This window comes from Lissotriton vulgaris, chromosome 12 (genome assembly GCF_964263255.1).
Source record: "Lissotriton vulgaris chromosome 12, aLisVul1.2, whole genome shotgun sequence".
Classification (NCBI taxonomy): domain Eukaryota; kingdom Metazoa; phylum Chordata; class Amphibia; order Caudata; family Salamandridae; genus Lissotriton; species Lissotriton vulgaris.
The window spans coordinates 442727332-442742896 of record NC_141700.1 but is presented as its reverse complement, the minus strand read 5'-3'; the positions used below and the strand labels follow the sequence as shown (position 1 = coordinate 442742896).

The 15565-nt window shown below is 48.9% G+C and overlaps 3 non-coding genes across 3 annotated transcripts; all 3 read left to right on the top strand.

Moving 5' to 3' along the window:
- Positions 1-5790: 5790 nt before the first annotated feature.
- Positions 5791-5863, top strand: TRNAT-UGU (transfer RNA threonine (anticodon UGU)). Its single transcript has one exon. It is a non-coding gene; the product is annotated as a tRNA-Thr (tRNA).
- A 435-nt stretch (positions 5864-6298) lies between these two features.
- Positions 6299-6372, top strand: TRNAT-AGU (transfer RNA threonine (anticodon AGU)). The gene has a single exon. It is a non-coding gene; the product is annotated as a tRNA-Thr (tRNA).
- Positions 6373-7826: 1454 nt separating this feature from the next.
- Positions 7827-7899, top strand: TRNAT-UGU (transfer RNA threonine (anticodon UGU)). The gene has a single exon. It is a non-coding gene; the product is annotated as a tRNA-Thr (tRNA).
- The last annotated feature ends 7666 nt before the right edge of the window (positions 7900-15565 follow it).

Sequence of the window (15565 nt, the reverse complement as noted above, 5' to 3'; positions counted from 1 at the left end):
TCTACCCTCGTTGCCAACTGTAACTTCCCTTGTCGTGGTGGGGGCCCCCTTTCCACTCGACGCCATCTTAAAGGTCGTCCGAGTTCCCGTGTGAGGTATCTGTAGGAAGGACAGCATGGACTCCCCCCCATCCCCACACTCTCTATCCGCCGTCGCGGATATCCGGCCCCCGGGAAATTAGTAGGAGGGGCATCTAGCCGCCTCCCCCCCTGGGAGGGGCCTATGGCCGTCTCCCCCTAGGCGACCCATCCTTAGTGGGTGCCGCCTCCCCGTGGGAGGGGCCAATGGCCGCCTCCCCCCGGGCGCTCCCATCCATTCTGGGTGGCGCCCCCCTCTAGGGACCTTGAAATTACTGCCCACCGATCATGACCTTACCGCCACAGGCCAGATAGTTGACCGACTATCCGGCCCCCCCTACTCCTCCTAAAGGTCATGTTTCCTCAAACCCCTTAGCCATGCCATGAAGTCTCCTATGAGTAAATCATTCCCCTCCCTGGACAGGTGAACCCCATCATTCAGATACATGAGATCACCCCGAATACACCCGTGAGGGATTTTATGCAGCTGCGAAGCGCGAAGCAATTTACCAATTTTATTGTTAACCCTTTTCACCGAATGGTTCAGTGCTGACACCGAAAGGCCCCCCCGCCATACCTTCCTGGGAATCATGTGGGACCAGGCAATCGTGCACCCCGGGATTCTTTTAGCCAACCAGCTAACAGCAGACAAAATTTGTTCAAACAACACTCGTCTACCCAGTGTCACCAAGTCATTGCCCCCCAGGTGTACTATGACTACAGATGGCGGTGACCTTTGCCGCCCTAAGAGACCCTCAAAAATGATTCGAATTGGTCAAAACAGAGCCCGTCCTTCCCATGGAAGGCCACTCTGTACCCGTATTCCCCAGCTGCGTGAGTCGCGTCACCTGCTTTGAATACGTCCCCGGCGCGCCTCACATATGAGTGGCCCACGACCCATACCACTCTCTCTCCAGTCAGTGATCATTGACCGCTGGTCTCCTGGTGCTGGGTCGACTGCAAATTCCGCCCCGCGTGACAGGCTCGTGAAACTGTAATGCAAACAAAAGACAAGAAGCGTGAGTGCATGTCAACTGATCTTTACAACATGTGCAATCGCACATACCTTTTGAAGCAATTCGAGGACCATCGTCCCAACTTTTTCACTTCCTCCGCACTCTGACCCCCGGCTGTAGCCTCAGTAGCAGCCCCTATCCTAAAGGAGTGGGTCCCAAAATTGCACGGATCCATGCCCGCAGCAGCGATTGTCAGTGCTAGCACCCTCTGGAACAGAAACCTCGTCAGTGGGGTGCCATCCTTGTGCCTTAGCAAACTCCCCCCCCCATGTAACCACCCTTAGTGCCAAGTATTCCTCTATACACTTTATTGGGCACGTGGGGGACCCTCGCATGCACTGCACGACAACGCTATTTCCCATAGCCCCCTGGTCGGTCTTGGACCTGGCTATCGAGACCACCATCGAATCACCCCTAATTTGGACGTGATCCCTGCACAAGCCTCCCTCAACGTCTGTCTTATTCCTTGCGACCAGTTCACTCACCCGCATAGCCCCATGGAATGCTAATGCGAAAGCTGCCCGGAACAGAACTGCTTCGAAATGGGAGGAGCACATCTCGTCTAGTTTCGCTACGAGTAGAGACAACCTGTGTTAGCCAATCGGGCGCCTCGCATCCTGCTTGCGACCCTCGAGGCGCTGCCAGTCGCGAAGGGCCTTTTTAACTAAAAAGGAATCCGTTGGGTCTTTTATGCCATGCACTTGCGCCATGAATGAAATGGCCACCCTATGCCTGCTGGCCGTTGCCGCTGATCGGCCTTCTCGTGCAGCGCTACCAGGAACCCCAAGAAGGATTCCTCCTGCCCCCAGCTCTGACTCCCTGTGGGACCCAAAAATGTGCAATAGGAACGAAACGCTCCTTCGTATGTCTTCCTTGTCCTGGGGGCTAAGCTCGCTGCCACGAGGTCTTGTAATCCGGGGCACCGATTAGCCATAGTGCTTTGGGGAATGGTGCCGCCACTAGGTCTGCTGTAGGTAGATAACCCCTGAACGCCTGCATATGTGAACGAGAGAGTGCATCAGCTGCATGATTCAGTATGCCTGCCACATGTTTCGCCCTGAACTGTACATTCAATTTCATGCAACGCAGCACAACTTCTTTTAACAATCTCAAGATCCATTTGCAGCGTGCTGCCTGTTGGTTAATGCATTCGACAACAGTCATATTATCAGACCAAAACACCACTGAGCGGTCCCTGAAGTCGTCAGGCCATGCCATCAGAGCAACCCAAATGGGGAACAACTCCAAGAACCCAATGTTACCTGTGAGACCGCTGCAATGCCACCACGTCGGCCATGTTTGCGCCGACCATCGATTACCTAAGATGGCGCCGAATCCCACGCTCCCAGCTGAGTCAGTCCACAAACCTAGTTCTTCTGAAGACACTGGCGGCTTGTTCCACACGACTCGACCGTTGAAGTCCGCCAGAAATGCCAACCAAATGCGCATATCCTGGCGAACCTCTTCCGACAGTCTCGTACGGTGGTGCCCCTCTTTGAGGCCAACCATAGCTTGTGCAATAGAGCGTGAGAAGGGGCGGGCCATTGGTATCACCCTCAAAGCAAAGTTAAGCTGACCCACCGTTTGTTGTAACTGGTGTAGGGGCACCTTCTCCCTGCCCAGGCATTGCGTTAAGGCAGCCCTAAACTTGGCCACTTTGTCCATCGGTAACGGAAACATCCCTCCACCGAATCGAGCTCAATTCCCAGAAACTCCAGTGAAGTAGATGGTCCAACCGTCTTACCTGGTGCCAATGGGACTCCAAACTCCCTCATGAGGATGCAGAAGTCATGCAGCGCCTGCGCACATTTCGTATCGCCGGCTGCTCCTAAGAACAGGAAGTCATCAAGATAGTGCATAACATGCCTATGCCTTGTGGCCTCGGTAAATGCCCACTCCAAAAAACAGCTGAACATTTCAAAATAGGCACAAGAAATGGAGCAACCCATAGGCATGCATTTGTCCATGAAATAACTCCCTTGAAATGCAAAACCTAGCAAGCGCTGATCCTGTGGGTGTACCGGGAGCAACCGGAACGCCGATTCGATATCTGATTTCGCCATCAGCGCCCCGGGGCCCAGGCGATTTAACATGACCACGGCATCATCGAACGATGCATACCGCACTGAACAAACTTCTGGGTCAATGGCCTCGTTCACCGAGGAACCCCTTGGAGCAGACAGGTTATGAATAAGTCTAAACTCCCCTGGGTCTTTCTTCGGGACAACCCCTAACGGGGAACAGATGAACTCCGCCACCGGCGGGCGATGAAAAGGCCCTGCCACTCGTCCTAAGCTGACTTCTTTTGCAATTTTTCTCTCTGCCACGCTCGGGTTGTGCTGTACCGATAACTGGTTTTTACAAAAGGAGTCCCCCCCGAAAATCCCCCGCCGGGATGTGGAAGCCGTGTAAGAATCCCTTCCTCAACACCCCAGCGGATACATGATCAGGGTATTTGTTCAACCAAGGAGTCATAGTCATGAGATCAACGGGTGTAGGCAATCGGTGACAACGTTCTACCTCACTCCTGCTTGGACCCTCCTTTTCCTCCCGTCACGCTATTTTTCGATCTACATGAACTCTCCGGGTGTGAGGAATTTCCACAGCCCGTACACACATGCTTGAACCTACATGTTCCCTGCGGTCTGTTACAGTTGCCTCGATGGAAGCCCCAACAGACCCCCCGCTTGCCGCCATTCCCACCGGTTTTTGGCTGGTAATCCCCACCGGCGCCCGCTCGAAAGGGCACCGCGGGCTATTGGCGGATGACCCCTGACCCACTCCCGCCCGGCGAGGATGTACCCGCCGCCCCTGGCAGGAGCTGCTTGTGCCATGACACCGAGTCGAGGCAATCCCATGTTAGAGAAGCATCATATTCTTTCACTTTCCGGAATTTCATGTCATAACCTTTCCATTCCTCCCCCTCACACATTGCATAAAAATCCATAATACGATTTTGATAGCAAGACAATTCAGTCAACACCTCGGGTTTACGTTCCCCCATAACTGCAGTAAATATAGAAAAGGCCTTAACCCAGTTCGTTACTGTCTCATCCACCCTGAATTCCGCCATCTTGGCGCGCCAGACGCTCGGGTGCCACAAATCTTTCTGGGTTTTAGCATATTCCATCTCGCGATGGTCAGTTAACAATGAAAACATGTTGACATATTTGTCTCCCCATATTAACTCTTTCGTGGCCATAGGGATGAGTTGTGCCACCTTCTCCCGCCTTGAGGGTAATGAACCCTCCCCTGCCATTGGCAAAGCGAGCTTACCCGGTTCGGCCGTTGTTCCCGCCATTTTCTCGTGACCAACTGCAGGTCCCACCGGTGCCACCTGTGGGGAAAAAAGAGGAAGATTCGCCTTTGCAGCATCTCTCGATTGCCGCAATCGCTCGATTAGTCGCTTGGCCTCTTCGGCCGTGTCTCCAGGTGCCAATGCACCCCCTGCCTTCTTATTTAGCCATGCTGCCAACTGGGTGGCCAATTCGGGAGGCTTATCCTCCTCATTAGCAGGAGTAATCACAACCGGGATCGGCTGACCTATATCTGGGTTTGGTGCCGGGTTGTCTGCCGGCCTGAGGGGGGCGACTGGGGGTACCTCTGTAACCGGGACCTCCCCCGAAACCGCCCTCTTCTTGACCCGTTTCCCTCTACCCCCGGGGACGACTCCCGGCAAGGCCGGGCCTATTACCTTCTTAGGATGTCCCGGGTTGCTCAGCGCAGCCAGCTGTTTCAGGACCTCCGCCAAACCTCTACCGATCAATTGGACTTGTCCGAATTTTCGGTTTATGCAAGCCATCCGGTTCGAGAATAGGCGCAACACCTTATCCTGCTCGGAGCCCTTTCCTGCTTTCTTGCCAGCCATGGTTTCGAGTATTCCGCTCTTAGTCGACGACGAGGTCCTGGCCTCTCCGAACTCCAAGTAACTGAAAGATAAACAACAAGATTACAAGTTCCGTCCAGGGCTCACGAGCAACGAGTGGGTGCAGCCTTCAGAGCACAGGAACAAGAGGACGCTTCTTCGGATTCCCGCTCTATTTATTCCTCTGCGGGAGGGCGTGTACCCTCCTCCGGTACGTCTACTGGGCGTGGTCTTCGGTGTAGATGTCTAGGACAACCCCTCTTGGGCGGGAAAGGGCGCGCCCCAGCTACGCCGCTTCGGGCATACCAGCTGAGCCACGCCCCCGCCCAAAATGGATTCCCGGGGGGATCGGGGCACCCAACCATACGTTCGGGGGGACGGAGGGGTCGCCCCTTTCCATTCTCATTGTTATATAACAAATCATTTTCATTAGGTCTTATTCTGATACAATTAAAATATAAAATTCTGATTTATCTTACTGTTGAAAAGATCATCTTAAACCTTATAAAAACCCAAGTATTTTCAAGATTATAGAATGAGTACTGTTATTACAAAATGAAAAAAACTACATATCTATGAGAGAGACGTAGATGAAATTTCTACCTAGATTTGAGCAATATTAATGCCTTCATGAAAAAAAAATTGTAAAGAATTCAAGAAATGAAATTGGGTTTTATAAGAGTACCTGTTTATTAAAACATATTAATACTTGCGTAGTGATTGAGTATTTTTCATGTTTAAGATTACAATACATATAAAGAAGAATTTATAGCAGGAAACACATTTTCATCATCAACAATAAATTATTTATGCATTTTTTACTATTATCGTTGGTGCTGTGGCTTAGTCGTTAAAGCGCCTGTCTTGTAAACAGGAAATCTTGAGTTCAAATCTCAGCAGCACCTAACTGTTTTCTCCATGCTTTCCGAATAATTTTCACCAAACAAGTGTTGAATACAATTTAAGAATAAACATCTGGTTCTATGAACTTTAGAATAAGTTATCTTAAAAATTAAATAAAATGCTTGGTATTGTGAAGATTTTTGTAGGAATGCATTGACTGAAATAGGGAAAAGAAAATGACAAAGAACAAGATGGAGGTGAATGATCACTCTATTGTTGAATTCAACTAATCCATTCTTCAGCAAGGTATATTTTAAAAGGATATGAATAGGGTACACTTCAAATTAGAGAGGTGTTTTTGAATAAGTGAAGAGTCTTCATTCATCTTAAGTGTTTGAGTAGAGAAGTGTGTGAACTTAGAAAAGAATATGAAAGTGAAAAAGCAATATTCTCTTGAACACCATAAAGAAAAGTGTTTCAAAATTAAGAATCAAGTGGGTGCTGTGGCTTAGCTGGGTAAAGCGCCTGTCTAGTAAACAGGAGGTCCTGAGTTCAACTCTCAGCAGCGCCTTGCTTTTCTCATTGTTATATAACAAATCATTTTCATTAGGTCTTATTCCGATACAATTAAAATATAAAAGTCTGATTCATCTTACTGTTGAAAAGATCATCATAAACCTTATAAAAACCCAAATATTTTCAAGATTATAGAATGAATACTGTTATTGCAAAATGAAAAAAATACATATCTATGAGAAAGACTTTGATGAAATTTCTACCTAGATTTGAGCAATATTAATACCTTCATGAAAAAAATTCTAAAGAATTCAAGAAAGGAAATTGGGTTTTATAAGAGTACCTGTTTATTAAAACATATTAATACTTGCGTAGTGATTGAGTATCTTTTCGTGTTTAAGATTACAATACATATAAAGAAGAATTTATAGCAGGAAACACATTTTCATCATCAACAATAAATTATTTATGCATTTTTTACTATTAACGTTGGTGCTGTGGCTTAGTGGTTAAAGCGCCTGTCTCTAAAACAGGAAATCCTGAGTTCAAATCTCAGCAGCACCTAACTGTTTTCTCCATGCTTTCCGAATAATTTTCATCAAACAAGTGTTGAATACAATTTAAGAATAAACATCTGGTTCTATGAACTTTAGAATAAGTTATCTCAAAAATTAAATAAAATGCTTGGTATTGTGAAGATTTTCGTAGGAATGCATTGATTGAAATAGGGAAAAGAAAATGACAAAGAACAAGATAGAGGTGAATGATCACTCTATTGTTGAGCTCAACTAATCCATTCTTCAGCAAGGTATATTTTAAAATGATATGAATAGGGTAAACTTCATATTAGAGAGGTGTTTTTGAATAAGTGAAGAGTCTTCATTCATCTTAAGTGTTTGAGTAGAGAAGTGTGTGAACTTTGAAAAGAATATGAAAGTGAAAAAGCAATATTCTCTTGAACACCATAAAGAAAAGTGTTTCAAAACTAAGCATCAAGTGGGTGCTGTGGCTTAGCTGGTTAAAGCGCCTGTCTAGTGAACAGGAGATCCAGAATTCAACTCTCAGCAGTGCCTTGCTTTTCTCAGGGTTATATAACAAATCATTTTCATTAGGTCTTGTTCCAACACAATTAAAATATAAAAGTCTGATTTATCTTACTGTTGAACAGACCATCTAAAACCCTATAAAAACCCAAGTATTTTCAAGATTATAGAATGAATACTGTTATTGAAAAATGAAAAAAAATACATATCTATGAGAAAGACGTAGATGAAATTTCTACCTAAATTTGAGCAATAATAAAACCTTCATGAAAAAAAATAGTAAAGAATTCAAGAAATGAAATTGGGTTTTATAAGAGTACCTGTTTATTAAAACATTAATCCTTGCCTAGTGATTGAGTATCTTTTCGTGTTTAAGATTACAATACATATAAAGAAGAATTTATAGCAGGAAACACATTTTCATCATCAACAATAAATTATTTATGAATTTTTTACTATTAACGTTGGTGCTGTGGCTTAGTGGTTAAAGCGCCTGTGTTGTAAACAGGAAATCCTGAGTTCAAATCTCAGCAGCACCTAACTGTTTTCTCCATGCTTTCTGAATAATTTTCATTAAACAAGTGTTGAATACAATTTACGAATAAACATCTGGTTCTATGAACTTTAGAATAAGTTATCTTAAAAATTAAATAAAATGCTTGGTATTGTGAAGATTTTTGTAGGAATGCATTGACTGAAATAGGGAAAAGAAAATGACAAAGAACAAGATAGAGGTGAATGATCACTCTATTGTTGAATTCATTGAATTCAACTAATCCATTCTTCAGCAAGGTATATTTTAAAATGATATGAATAGGGTAAACTTCAAATTAGAGAGGTGTTTTTGAATAAGTGAAGAGTCTTCATTCATCTTAAGTGTTTGAGTAGAGACGTGTGTGAACTTAGAAGAGAATATGAAAGTGAAAAAGCAATATTCTCTTGAACACCATAAAGAAAATTGTTTCAAAATTAAGATTCAAGTGGGTGTTGTGGCTTAGCTGGTTAAAGCGCCTATCAAGTAAACAGGAGATCCTGAGTTCAACTCTCAGCAGCGCCTTGTTTTTCTCATTGTTATGTAACAAATCATTTTCATTAGGTATTATTCTGATACAATTAAAATATAAAAGTCTGATTCATCTTACTGTTGAAAAGATCATCTTAAACCTTATAAAAACCCAAGTATTTTCAAGATTATAGAATGAATACTGTTATTGCAAAATGAAAAAAACTACATATCTATGAGAAAGACGTAGATGAAATTTCTACCTAGATTTGAGCAATATTAACACCTTCATGAAAAAAAATTGTAAAGAATTCAAGAAATGAAATTGGGTTTTATAAGAGTACCTGTTTATTAAAACATATTTGAAAGGGGCGACCGATTCGGTCCCCCCGAACGTATGGTTGGGTGCCCTGATCCCCTCGGGAAGCCATTTTGGGCGGGGGGCGTGTCCCGGCTGGTATGCCCGAAGCGGCGTAGCTGGGGCGCGCCTTTTCCCGCCCAAGAGGGGTTGTCCTAGACACTTACACCGTTGGCCACGCCCTGAAGGCGTACCAGAGGAGGGTAAACGCCCTCCCGAAGAGGAATAAAAGGAGCAACAATCCAAAGAAGCATCCTCTTGTTCCTGTGCTTGGAAGCTGCACCTCCACGTTGCACGTGAGCCCTCGACGGAACAAGGAGCCAATTTTGAGAACTTGTAATTTTTGTGTTTCTCTTTCAGCGATTTCGAATCTTTTGGATCCAGGACCGTGTCCCGAATAACCGACGACAATGCCTGGCAAGAAGGTCGGAAAGAAGGTTGGAACCGATCAAATGCTTCGCATGCTGGTTAAGGACATGGCGAACATGAAGAAACAGATGGCGGCAATGAATAATGTGGGCAGACCGAAGAAGGTCATCGGGCCAGCATTGCCGGGAGTAGTCCCCACAGGGAGAGGTAAAAGGGCCAGGAATGGGGTGGCAGGGGGGGAAGCCCCGGTTCTCGAGTCACCCCCGGCAAGCCCGGTTAGTCCAGTGGAGGCCCACGTTCCGATCCCGGACGCGGGACAACCGATCCCCGTGGTAGTTACGCCCAATAATGATGAGGATATGCCTCCGGAGTTGGCCGCCCAGTTGGCCGCATGGCTGGGAAGAAATACGGAGGGTGCTACGGCGCCGGGAGACACGGCCGAAGAGGCCAGATTACTAATGAAGCAGTTGCGGCAATCGCGAGATGCTGCAGAGGCGAATCTCCCTATTGTCTCCCCCCAGGTTCCCTTGGAACGACCGGCGTCTGGCGTTGGAACAGCAGCAGGATCAGCCACCGATTCGGGTAAGCAGCCGCTGCCGATGGCAGGGGACGGATCGTTGCCCTCAAGGAGGGAAAGGGTGGTCCAGCATATCCCGCTGGCCACGAAAGTAATGATTTGGGCTGATAAATATGTGAATATGTTTTCTCGATTAACGGACCACCACGAAATAGAGCATGTCAAAAGTCAGAAGGACTTGTTGCACCCGAGCGTATGGCACGCAAAAATGGCGGCATTCAGGGTGGATGAGACGATTTCTAATTGGGGCAGGGCATTTGCGATGTTCACTGCGATCATGGGGGAGCGTAAGCCTGAAGTGTTGACTGAATTGGCCTGCTACCAGACACGTATAATGGGTTTCTATGAGACATATGAAGGCAATCAATGGTTGGGTTATGATAGTAAGTTTCGTAAGGCCAAGGAGCACGACTCATCTCTGACGTGGGATTGTTTCGACTCCATCTCGTGGCAGAAGCAGCTCATGCCGGGCACGACGAAGTCGTCTTCGCTTGGCGGGAATGGGGCGGAGCCCGCCTGCCATTATGCGGCGGCGCCCTTTCGAGCAGGCACCAATAGTGACCATCAATCAAGGAATGGTGGGAATTCGGGTAGGAAAGGGGTCTGTTGGAGCTTCAACAGAGGCAAGTGCACGTGGCCGCAAGGGTCATGTAAGTTCAGGCATGAGTGTGCGGGGTGCGGACAATCTTCACACCCTGAGAGTTCGTGCAGAGTCAAGAATGGTGATACAGGGGGTAGAGGTGGGGGCCAAACAGGTCTAACATCGACCGAGGGGCACCACTACCTACCCCCGTAGACATCATAGCAATGATCCCTTGGCTGAACGAATACCCCGATCATGTCTCCGCTGGGGTACTGCGAGACGGTTTCTTGTATGGTTTCCACATCCCGGCGGGGGATTTTCGGGGGCAATCACAGTGTAAGAACCAACTATCGGTTCAGCAGAATATGGCAGTGGTGCAGGCTAAGATTGCAAAAGAGGTTGCCCGTGGCCGGGTTGCTGGCCCATATGGGCGACCGCCAGTCGCTAACTTCATTTGTTCACCGTTGGGAGTAGTCCCCAAGAAGGACCCAGGTGAGTTTAGGTTGATCCATAACTTGTCGGCTCCGAAGGGTCTCTCGGTGAATGATGCGATTGACCCAGGAGTTTGTTCGGTGCGGTACGCATCCTTCGATGAGGCCGTTGCCATGTTAAATCGCCTGGGGCACGGAGCGCTGATGGCCAAATCGGATATTGAGTCAGCGTTCCGGTTGCTCCCGGTACACCCCCAGGATCAGCGTCTGCTAGGTTTTGTATTTCAAGAACGCTACTACATGGATAAATGTATGCCAATGGGTTGCTCTATCTCTTGTGCTTATTTTGAAAAATTCAGTGGTTTCTTGCAATGGGCGTTCACCAGAGCTACGGGTTATACGCAGGTTATGCATTACCTTGATGATTTCTTGTTCTTGGGGTCAGCCGGTGACACGGAATGTGCACAGGCGTTACTGAAATTTTGCGATCTCATGAAACGATTTGGCGTGCCATTGGCACCGGGGAAGACTGTGGGGCCAATTACTTCACTCGAGTTTCTTGGAATTGAGCTCGATTCAGTGGAGGGATGCTTCCGTCTGCCCAGGGAGAAAGTAAAGAAATTTAGGGCCTCGCTAGAATTGTGCATCAGCAAAGAGAAGGTTACTCTTCATCAGTTGCAACAAGCAGTGGGCCAGCTTAACTTTGCCCTTAGAGTGATACCTATGGCTCGCCCCTTTTCCCGCTCTATTGCACAAGCCATGGTCGGTCTCAAGGAAGGGCACCACCGCACAAGACTGTCTGCAGAGGTTCGCCAGGATATGCGCATATGGTTGGCATTTCTGGCAGATTTCAACGGTCGCGTCGTGTGGAACAAGCCACCAGTCTCCTCCGTGGAGCTGTATTTGTGGACCGATTCGGCGGGGAGCGTGGGATTTGGCGCCATCTTCGGTAATCGATGGTCGGCACAAACATGGCCGACGTGGTGGCACGACAGTGGGCTCACAGGTAACATTGGGTTTCTTGAGCTGTTCCCCATTTTTGTGGTCTTAAAGACATGGCCGGAGGGGTTTCGAGATCACACTGTGGTGTTTTGGTCCGACAACATGACTGTGGTTGAATGTATCAATAATCAAGCAGCACGCTGCAGATGGATTTTGAGATTACTGAAGGAAATTGTTCTACTGTGTTTGAGGTTGAACGTCCACTTTAGGGCGAGACACGTGCCGGGTGTACTGAACCAGGCGGCTGATGCACTATCTCGTTCCCACATGCAGGCTTTCAGGGGTTATCTACCTTCCGCGGACTTGGTGGCGGCACCATTTCCCGAAGCTCTCTGGTCACTCGGTGCCCCGGATTACAGGACCTCGTGGGAGCAAGTCTAGCGCCCAGGACAAGGAAGGCATACGAAGGGGCGTTCCGTTCCTATTGGTCATTTTCGGGTCCAGCTAGGGGGGATCATTGGGGGCAGGAAGAATATGTCCTGAAGTTCCTAGTGTCACTCCACCAGGCAGGCCGATCAGCGGCAACGGCCAATACGCACCGGGCCGCCATTGCCTTCATGGCGCAGGCGCATGGCATCAAGGACCCCACATCGTCCTTTCTAGTAAAGAAGGCGCTGCGTGGTTGGCAACGGCTCGAAGGTCGTAGAAGGGACGTGAGGCGCCCGATCGGGCTAGAGAGATTGTCCCTGTTAATGTCCGTACTCCCTGCGACGTGTTCATCCCAGTCAGAAGCAGTACTGTTCCGGGCTGCTTTTGCATTAGCATTCCATGGGGCTATGCGGGTAAGCGAGCTGGTAGCAAAGAACAAGCAGGATACGGGGGGAGGTTTGTGTCGAGAACACATTCTGATCAAGGGTGATTCAATGGTAGTCACAATAGCCAGGTCCAAAACCGATCAGGGGGCTATCGGGGACAGTGTTGTGGTCCAGCGCATTCAAGGGTCCCACACGTGCCCGGTCAAATGCGTGGAGGCATATTTGGCGCAAAGGGCAGTATCGTGGGGGGGAAGCTTGCTGAGACACAACGACGCCACCCCGCTGACTAGGTTTCAGTTTCAGCGGGTGCTAACAATGGCAATCACGGCAGCGGGCTTGGACCCGAGCGATTTTGGGACCCATTCCTTCCGGATAGGGGCTTCTACAGAGGCTACAGCCAGGGGTCTGAGTGTTGAAAAAGTGAAACAATTGGGGCGTTGGTCCTCCAGCTGTTATAAAAGGTATGTGCGGTTGCACATGTTGTGAAGCCAATGTCATGCACTCATGCTTCTTGTTTCTGTTTGGTTTACAGTTTTGCGAGCAGGCTTTGCGGGGCGGACTGTGCAGTTGACCCGACACCTGGGGACCAGCGGTCAAAGATCACCGGCTGAGGAAAGAGTGGTGTGGGTCGTGGGCCACTCATACGTGAGGCGTGCTGGGGACGTATTCAAAGCAGGTGACATGATTCACGTGGCTGGGGAATACGGGTACAGGGTGACCTCCCACGGAAGGGGAGGGCTCTGTATTGACCAATTTCAATGTTTTATTGAGGGACTGTTAGGGCGGACAAGGTCACCGCCGTCTGTAATCATAGTACACCTGGGGGGAAATGATTTGGTGTCCATTGGTCGACGAGTACTGCTCGAGCGAATTCTAAGCACTGTGAGTTGGTTGGCGAGAAGGGTTCCAGGGTGCGTGATAGCATGGTCACACATGATTCCCAGGAAGGTGTGGCGGGGGGCCTCTCTGTGACAGCTCTGAATCATTCGGTTAAGAAAGTCAATAACAAACTTAGTAGGTTGTTTCGTTCAGGACAGTTGCATTGTATTCCGCATGGATGTATTCGGGGGAGCCACATGTATCTCGAAGATGGGGTCCATTTGTCCCGGGAGGGGAATGTCTTACTCATAGGAGATTTCATAGCTTGGTTAAGGGGTTTGTGAGTTCATGACCTTTAGTAGGAGTTTGTGGGGGGTCCGGATAGCCGGTCAACTATCCGGCCTGTGGCGGTAAGGTCATGATCGGTGAGCAGTAATTGGAAGATCCCTAGAGGTGGGGCGCCACCCATTATGGATGGGAGCGCCCGGGGGGAGGCGGCCATTGGCCCCTCACACGGGGAGGCGGCACCCTCTGAGTATGGGGTCGCCTAAAGGGGAAGCAGGTCATAGGCCCCTCCCAGGGGAGGAGGCGGCTACGGCCCCTCCTACGAATTTCCCGGGGCGAGGCCATCCGCGACGGCGGATGTGGTAAGAAGTGTGGGGTGGGAGGGGGGTCTACGCTAAATTCTAGACACCTCACACGAGTCCTCGGACGACCACTAAGATGGCGTCGAGTTGAATAAGGGGCCCCCGCTAAGACAAGGGAAATTGGAAGTTGGCACAAAGGTACAGTCCTCTGTGCGCCCGCCCATCACAAGTGCGGGGGGAGTTCTGGTATTAGGGATCTGACACCGGTTACAACCTTGCCGTTTGCCCGTAATGTTAGGATGTACAATTTTATTTAGAGAGTATGCATTTGCAGGATGTTTAGACTCGGCTAGGAGAACCTTTGTATTAGAGATTTGTTAAGGTTAGCCAATAAACATCGTAATGGATAAATTAAAATTGTACATGATATGAAACTGTTATTTTAATGTTTTACTTTTATTTCATATTTTAATAAATACGGCCGGGAGGGTGACTCCCTCCCGCCTTCCAAAAGTTCAAGAACTGTGTCCGTCTTCCCATCCTTGGGGATTGTGTTGGGAGGGGGTGACGGGTATCCCGGCCATATGGAAAGGGGCGACCGATTCGGTCCCCCCGAACGTATGGTTGGGTGCCCTGATCCCCCCGGGAAGCCATTTTGGGCGGGGGGCGTGTCCCGGCTGGTATGCCCGAAGCGGCGTAGCCGGGGCGTGCCTTTTCCCGCCCAAGAGGGGTTGTCCTAGACACTTACACCGTTGGCCATGCCCTGAAGGCGTACCAGAGGAGGGTACACGCCCTCCCGAAGAGGAATAAAAGGAGCAACAATCCAAAGAAGCATCCTCTTGTTCCTGTGCTTGGAAGCTGCACCTCCGCGTTGCACGTGAGCCCTCGACGGAACAAGGAGCCAATTTTGACCCACCCTCCAGCCCCTTATGGCAATGATTAGTATAACAATGAAGTTGATCTACGGTGATATTATCTCTTTTCCAGCATGTGGTTTTATGTAATAAAGTTCGGATTAGTCGATGGTTTTTTTGAACGCAATAAAATGAGTTAATTCATCACATGTTTTCTCACTCAAAGGAAGCAGGGTATCACAGTCTAGTTGAAGGATGTGTGACATGTGTAGACGAGGCAATGGTCGATATTGCATAAGTCCAGTTTAGCTGTTTTTCCGCTCTTCTTTTGTTTCAAAACATCGTATTTATTTTTTGGTCGGGCGGTAAGGTCATGATCGGTGAGCAGTAATTGGAAGATACCTAGAGGTGGGGCGCCACCCATTATGGATGGGAGCGCCCGGGGGGAGGCGGCCATTGGCCCCTCACACGGGGAGGTGGCACCCTCTGAGTATGGGGTCGCCTAAAGGGGAAGGCGGTCATAGGCCCCTCCCAGGGGAGGAGGCGGCTACGGCCCCTCCTACGAATTTCCCGGGGCCAGGCCATCCGCGACGGCGGATGTGGTAAGAAGTGTGGGGTGGGAGGGGGGTCTACTCTACCTTCTAGACACCTCACACGAGTCCTCGGACGACCACTAAGATGGCGTCGAGTTGAATAAGGGGCCCCCGCTAAGATAAGGGAAATTGGAAGTTGGCACAGAGGTACAGTCCTCTGTGCGCCCGCCCCTCACAAGTGAGGGGGTAGTTCTGGTATTAGGGATCTGACACCGGTTACGACCTTGCCGTTGGCCCGTAATGTTAGGATGTACAATTTTATTTAGAGAGTATG